Source organism: Micromys minutus (genome assembly GCF_963924665.1).
Source record: "Micromys minutus genome assembly, chromosome: 26".
Taxonomy (NCBI): domain Eukaryota; kingdom Metazoa; phylum Chordata; class Mammalia; order Rodentia; family Muridae; genus Micromys; species Micromys minutus.
In genome coordinates, this window is record NC_137961.1 from 35,478,195 (window position 1) to 35,485,156 (window position 6,962).

General features: G+C 41.5%; 1 pseudogene across 1 annotated transcript; it reads left to right on the forward strand.

Moving 5' to 3' along the window:
- The first annotated feature begins 5,984 nt into the window (after positions 1-5,984).
- Positions 5,985-6,423, forward strand: LOC308437629 (small ribosomal subunit protein uS15-like; annotated as a pseudogene). Its single transcript has one exon. The product of its transcript is annotated as a small ribosomal subunit protein uS15-like (transcript).
- The last annotated feature ends 539 nt before the right edge of the window (positions 6,424-6,962 follow it).

Genomic DNA, 6,962 nt, shown 5'->3' on the forward strand with positions numbered 1-6,962 from the left:
CAGATAAACCATTTAAACAGTCCCATAACACCTAAAGTAATAGAAGCAGTCATCAAAAGCCTCCCAAGGAAAAAAAGCCCAGGACCAGATGGGTTCAGTGAAGAATTCTATCAGACTTTCATAGAAGACCTAATACCAATACTTCCCAAACTTTTACACAAAATAGATACAGAAGGAATACTACCCAACTCATTCATCAAAGCCACAATTAAACTCATACCCAAACCACAAAAAGACCCTACAAAAAAGAACTTCAGACCAATTTCCCTCATGAACACTGATACAAAAATACTCAAAATTCTTGCAAACGAATCCAAGAACACATCAATGTGATCATTCACCCTGATCAGGTGGGCTTCATCCCAGGGATGCAAGGATGGTTCAATATACAGAAATCCATCAATATCATCCACTATATAAATAAACTCAAAGAAAATAATTGCATGCTTATCTCTCTAGATCTGAGAAAGCATTTGACAACACTCAACACACCTTCATGTTAAAAGCATTGGAAAGATCAGGTATCCAAAGCCCATACTTAATCATAGTAAAAGCAAAATATAGAAAACTGGTAGCCAAGATCAAACTAAATGGTGAGAAACTTGAAGAAATCTCACTAAAACCAGGGACTAGACAAGGCTGCCCACCCTTTTCCTACATATTCAATGTGGTACTGGAAGTCCTGGCCAGGTCAATTAGACAACAAATAGAAGTCAAAGAAATACAAATTGGAAAGGAAGAAGTCAAAATATCACTATTTGCAGATGATATGATAGTATACTTAAGCGACCCCAAAAATTCCAAGTGAACTTATACAACTGATAAACAACTTCAGTAAATTGGCTGGGTATAAAATTAATGAACAGAAATCAGTATCCTTCCTCTCCTTAAAGGATAAATGTGCTGAGAAAGAAATTAGAAAAAAGACACTCTTCACAATAGTCACAAATAATATGAAATACCTTGGTGTGACCCTAACTAAGCAAGTGAAAGATCTGTATGACAAGAACTTCAAATCTCTGAAGAAAGAAAAACGAAGAAGATCTCATAAAATGAAAGGATCTCCCATGCTTATCGGTTGTAAGGATCCGCATTGAAGAAATGGCCATCTTTCTAAAAGCAATCTACAGATTCAATGCAATCCTCATCAAAATTCCAACTTAATTATTCAAAGAACTGAAAAGAAAAATTTGCAAATTCATCTGGAATAACAAAAAACCTAAGATAGCAAAATCTATTCTCAACAATAAAAGAACTTTCAGGGAAAGCACCTCAAACTATTTATTACAAAGTAATTGTGATAAAAACAGCACAGTATTGGTACTGGTATTGGTATTGGTATTGGTATTGGTATTGGTATTGGTATTGGTATTGGTATTGGTATTGGTATTGGTATTGGTATCGGTACAGAGATAGGCAGGTAGATCAGCAGAACAGAATTGAAGACCTAGAAATAAACCCATACAGCTATAGTCACTTGATGTTTGGCAAAGGAGCTAAAAACATTCAATGAAAAATGGACAGCCTCTTTAACAAATGGTGTTGGTTCAACTGGCAGTCAGCATACAGAAGAATGTAAATCATTTCTTTCTTATCTCCTTGTACAAAGCTCAAGTGCAAGTGGATTAAGGACCTCCACATAAACCCAAGTACACTGAAACTAAAAGAAGAGAAAGTGGGGAAGAGCTTAGAACACATAGGCACATGGAAAAATTTCCTGAACAGAACACCAATGGCTTTTGCTCTAAAATCAAGAATTGACAAATCAGACCTCATGAACTTGCAAAGTTTCTGTAAGGCTAAGAACACTGTTATGAAGACAAAACAGCAGCTAACAGATTGGAAAAGGGTCTTTACCAATCCTACATCTGATAGAAGGCTAATATCCAATATATATATTTTAAAAAACTCTGGATATTAGACTCCAGAGAATCAAACAATCCTATTAAAAATTGTGGTACAGAGCTAAACAAAGAATTCTCAACTGAGAAATACTGGTAACCAAGTCACACACACACACACACACACACACACACACACACACACACACAAATCACGCATGGTATGCACTCACTGATAAGTGAATACTAGCCCCAGAAAGCTCTGAATACCCAAGAATCAATTCACGGACCTTATAAAACTCTAAAAGAAGGGAGGACAAAATGGGGATGCCTCATTTCTTCTTAGAAGGAAGAACAAAATGTTCATGGGAGGAAATACAAGGTCAAAGAGGAACAGGGATTGAAGATCATTCAGAGGCTGCCTCACACTGTGATACATCCCATATGCAGCCACAAACCCCAGCACTATTGCTGATGCCAAGAAGGACTTAATGGTAGGAACCAGATATGGATGCCTCCTCAGGGGCTCTGCCAGAGTCATCCACATACTTGCAGCTTACCATCGGACTGAACATGGGGACTCCAATGAAGGTGCTAAAGTAAGGACTGAAAGGGGTTGAAACCTTATGGGAAAAACAACATTATCAACCAACCAAACCCTCCACAACTCCCATGGACTAAAACACCAACCACTGAACACACATTGAGAGACCTATGGCTCCAGTTGCATATATAGCTGAAGGTAGCAGTGTCTGGCATCAGTGTGAGAAGAGGCTTTTGGCCCAGGGAGGGCACGTTTTCCCAATGTAGGGAATGGCAAGGCAATGGGGTGGAGAGGGTGATTAGGAGCAAGTGCACCTTCATGAAGACAAGAGGAGGGGGAGGGGGAATGGGACAGGGTGGGAGAAGGGGATAACATTTGAAATGTAAATACAGGGAGTATCTAATAAAAATTTTAAAACTGTAAAAATAAAAAAGATCTCCTGGCTTAAGATGACACTTGTCACTTTTGATTGTAGTAACAAGGGAATCTTGGTGTGTATTGTCTAATATCTGCAATGTATTTAAAGCTGAGTTAAACATACCCTCCTATTAGAATATATTTCTGCTGTCCCTTTCTCCTTCGAGGCTGTCATTAAGAAAAGCTGAAAAGACAGTCACTCACGTAGCTGTGATCCTAGGAAATGTGAGGACTAGAAATTATTCCCTTTAACCTACTTTTGTTTTTTCACCCAAAGAAGAGCATTCGGGAAATGTCAGTTAAGCAAAAGATAATCTGGTTGTAGACAATTCAAATTGTTGAGGAAGCAGAGGTGACTCTGAGGGTATCTATACTGTATCATCACCCTGATTATGTTCTTCCATACATCTTTTAGACAGATGCTGTTATGAAAACCAGCTTGGGACATAAAGGTTGTTTTCCTTCTCCTTCGGCCTCCCTCTATAGAGCCGTTGCTTTTTGGTCATTTGGATGCTTCCTTGGGGACTCTGTAGCTCTAGTAAGTGAGTATAGGCTGAGAGTCCAAGATGTGTGGGGGGAGAGCAAGGAGGCTACAGACCATGACAATCTTGTCTAGCAGGAGGTCATTTATAAGTGTCTATTGGGGGTGGTGAAGGACATCGTTGATGAATGTTAGCAGGCCTGCTCCTGAAATCAATGCTTTCTTTGGGATATAATATTGCTTTATTCTGGGACTCTGTGGGATTTCTGTGGCATTGGGCTTTGTTTGAAAATGCAAAGTATTCTCTAATGGCAAGCTTAGCTGTTCTAAAAAAAATAATCAATTAAAAACTCAAGTGTTTTGGATACTATGAAAGCAAGTCACAAATGTTTCTGGTTTACATCTGAAACAAAGAAGAGAGTGTGTTATTTTAGACCAAGGACAGCTGTCACCTAATGGGATTAATTCCTTCCACAAAGAAACTACAAGCAATGGAAAATGCCAAGGTCTAGCATTGTGCTAGCAGACAAAGCCAAACTGCAACAGATTCTAAATATTGTAAAGTGTGGTTAGTTTTATTTTGTAGCTTTGTAGGTACTACATGGATGGAGAGAGGATTTTTGGAATATTCAAGTCTGTAGTCTTAGAAATTATATTAAGATTTTCATTATTTGGTTCCACTGACCTCCTGAAGAGGTTTCCCCTCAAAGTCATGTGTTTTATTCTTCCTGTGTCAACCCTACCTGCTGCCCCATTTTTCATGTTCCAGCTTTATCAACATGAGACAATAGCATATGCTGAAACATAGAAATTTTTCTGTAGCCTGCCCTGGAGATGAAGTCAGAATCAGTCTTCCTGATGATTCTTCTCAGGCAATAAGCGTGAATGTGTCAGCTTTGCTGGCAAAGTGCCAGTGTCTGGGTCCTCAGCAGAATGTTCTGGTCCAGGCTACTTCTGCTGTGGAGTTAGGGAACACTCCGTCCTGAGGGAACCACAACCGGAGCTTCAGAAAGCAGTGCCTAGCCACACTGCACCAGCTTCCATGGCACTGGTGTCTATTGTGTGCTCTGGAAGTGCCGTGTGCACACAGACACACTCAATCCTGTGCATGAAGTCTCCAGATTTAACAAAGAAAATGCGCAGTGAGCATTCTACCAGGCTGATAGAATGTGGCTGGAGAGATGGAATGTTCCAGGCTGAGAGGGCAATTATCTTGGGTTGTCACTGCCTACCTCAGTGTTTGACCTAACATACTTGTGACTACAGTTTCTTTTTAGAATATGCAAATGGATCTCTGACTCTCACCACTCCAAAGGCTATGAATGACCTCAGCAAACATCTGTGGTCCACAGCACAGACCTCCCTGTTTTGCTTTAGCCGGAAGTTTCCACTGTTATGTTTTAAAGGTGTCTTTGATGTAGCAGAACTCAAAAAAAAAAAAAAAAAAAAAAAAACAGAAACAATCAAAAAACCCAAAACTGACCATATAAAGGGTTTACTAATAGATTTACTCAGGAGACATTAATCCAAAATACCTTAAAGCTAAGTAGAGTGTTAACCAGATCCATGAGTGATGAGGGAAACTACTTTGTTCTCATGTAAATGTTTGCTCTCTAGGATTCACCAGCCTTTAGGCCATCCCTAAAGAACAAGCCTGTAACTTGCCACTCAAGGAGCAACACAGGGTCACAACTAATCTTAAGTCCTGCGCTGCTTCATTATAAAGTCCTCTGTTCTTGAGAAAAACAGAATTCTGCCCAGGGAGCAACTAGATTTAAAGAAGAACACAGTCACACTTGAAAGAAGGCTGGCTATGTCTGTGACAGTGTATCATCTGCACGAGTGACCAGGCATGCAGTCGCCCAAAGCGGAAACTTAAGGGCTCTTCGGAAAGTCGGTTAGATGGTGTTTTGCTGGGGCAAACACATGAAGGAACTTTTCCTCAAAGTGAACACAAGCGTGAAAGGCTAAGGCAGACTGTGAAGAAATGTTTCAGCGAAGTAGACACAGGAGAGAGAATGTTCTGCTAAAGCAAGCACGTGATGATAGTTATTTGTTTGTTTGTTTATTTATTTGGCTAATAACACACATGTATTGGTCTGCCTTACACTGCATAGTTGAGCTGTATTTGTTGGGACTCCATAGAGAAAACTGTACCAAAAAACTTCCTGTATGTTGCATTTTGTTGCAGCTTCTAAGAACTCAGGCTGTTTAGAGGACGCACGGTGTTTGCAGGTATAAATAGGACTCCACAGAGTGACAGAGACAGAGCTTGGCTCGCTGGTACAGCTCGCTGTGCGACTCTTGTGGGTCTTGTGTCTTCCCTGAGAAAAGCACAGCCAAGAATTTCTCCTCGTGTCTCTGATGGTCCCTCCTGCTTACTCTAGCCCAAGGTTGAGGCTGGCTGTCTCTGCTTGGTCATGTCACCGCTGTCGCTAACCTGACTCTACCGAACTGGACTGCCGGTGTACCCGCGAAGTGTTTGCGAGTGGATTAAGCTGCCGCTGTCTGTTAACCTGTGAACTGCTGATTACCAGACAACACAGTCGGGAGTTGCCCCAGGGAAGCTTTCTAAATAAGTCCACTTCCCCCATATCCTTTCTTTCCCACTACTTCTGGTGGGTGGTGGGTTACAAGGGAAGCTGAAGTGTTTAAGAACCATCATTAAAAGTAGGATTTGGGCTGCCAGACCTCTGCCATCATGGATCGCATGCACACTCCCGGGAAGGGCCTCTCCCAGTCAGCGCTGCCCTACCGCCGTGGCCTCCCCACGTGGCTGAAGTTGACATCTGACGTGGATGTGAAGGAACAAATTTACAAGTTGGCCAAGAAAGGCCTGACTCCCTCCCAGACAGGTGTAATCCTGAGGGACTCATGGTGTGGCTCAGGTCCGTTTTATGACTGGAAATAACATCTTGAGCATCCTCATGTCCAAAGGTCTTGCCCCGGATCTCCCTGAGGATCTCTACCATTTGATTAAGAAGGCAGTTGCTGCACGGAAGCACCCCGAGAGGGACAGAAAGGATAAGGATGCTAAATTCCGCCTGATTCTGATAGAGAGCAGAATTCATCGGTTGGCTATAAGACTCCACCCAACTGGAAATACGAGGTCGTCCACAGCCTCCGCTCTAGCGGCATAAATCCTGTTGTGTACACAACCAATGAAATCACTTTGAGTAAAAAGAAATGAGATTTGAAAAAATTAAAATTGCAGTCTCCCATCTTTGCTCTGTTCATGTTGTCCAAATTGCAACCCGGGGCCAGAACCTGAAAAGATTTAAGGATCACAGCATGTGTAAAATGTATAAGCCTAAGGTGCATATAAGTTAGCAAAAATCCTCTATTCCAAGCTGGCTCTTCCTCAGACATTAGCCACGGCTGACTGTGTGCTGTTTCAGCAAAGAAACTTAGCTTTTCCTAAGTCTTTCCTCAGTGCACGGAATAATTTCTTGATAGGAAAGCGTATTATTTTATGTCATGAACCTGTTACTGCAATGGCACACAGGGTTTGGAGCATCCTAAGTCTGTGTTCTGGGCCGCAGCCACTGGTACAGGCTCCATTATCAATGATCTCTTACTGCTTTTGAAGTGAGAGCCTGATTTTTGCATTGGTAATCACAATGGCCCTTCCATAGACAAGCAACTGAGACATGGATAAGTTTAGGCACATGTCCAAAAT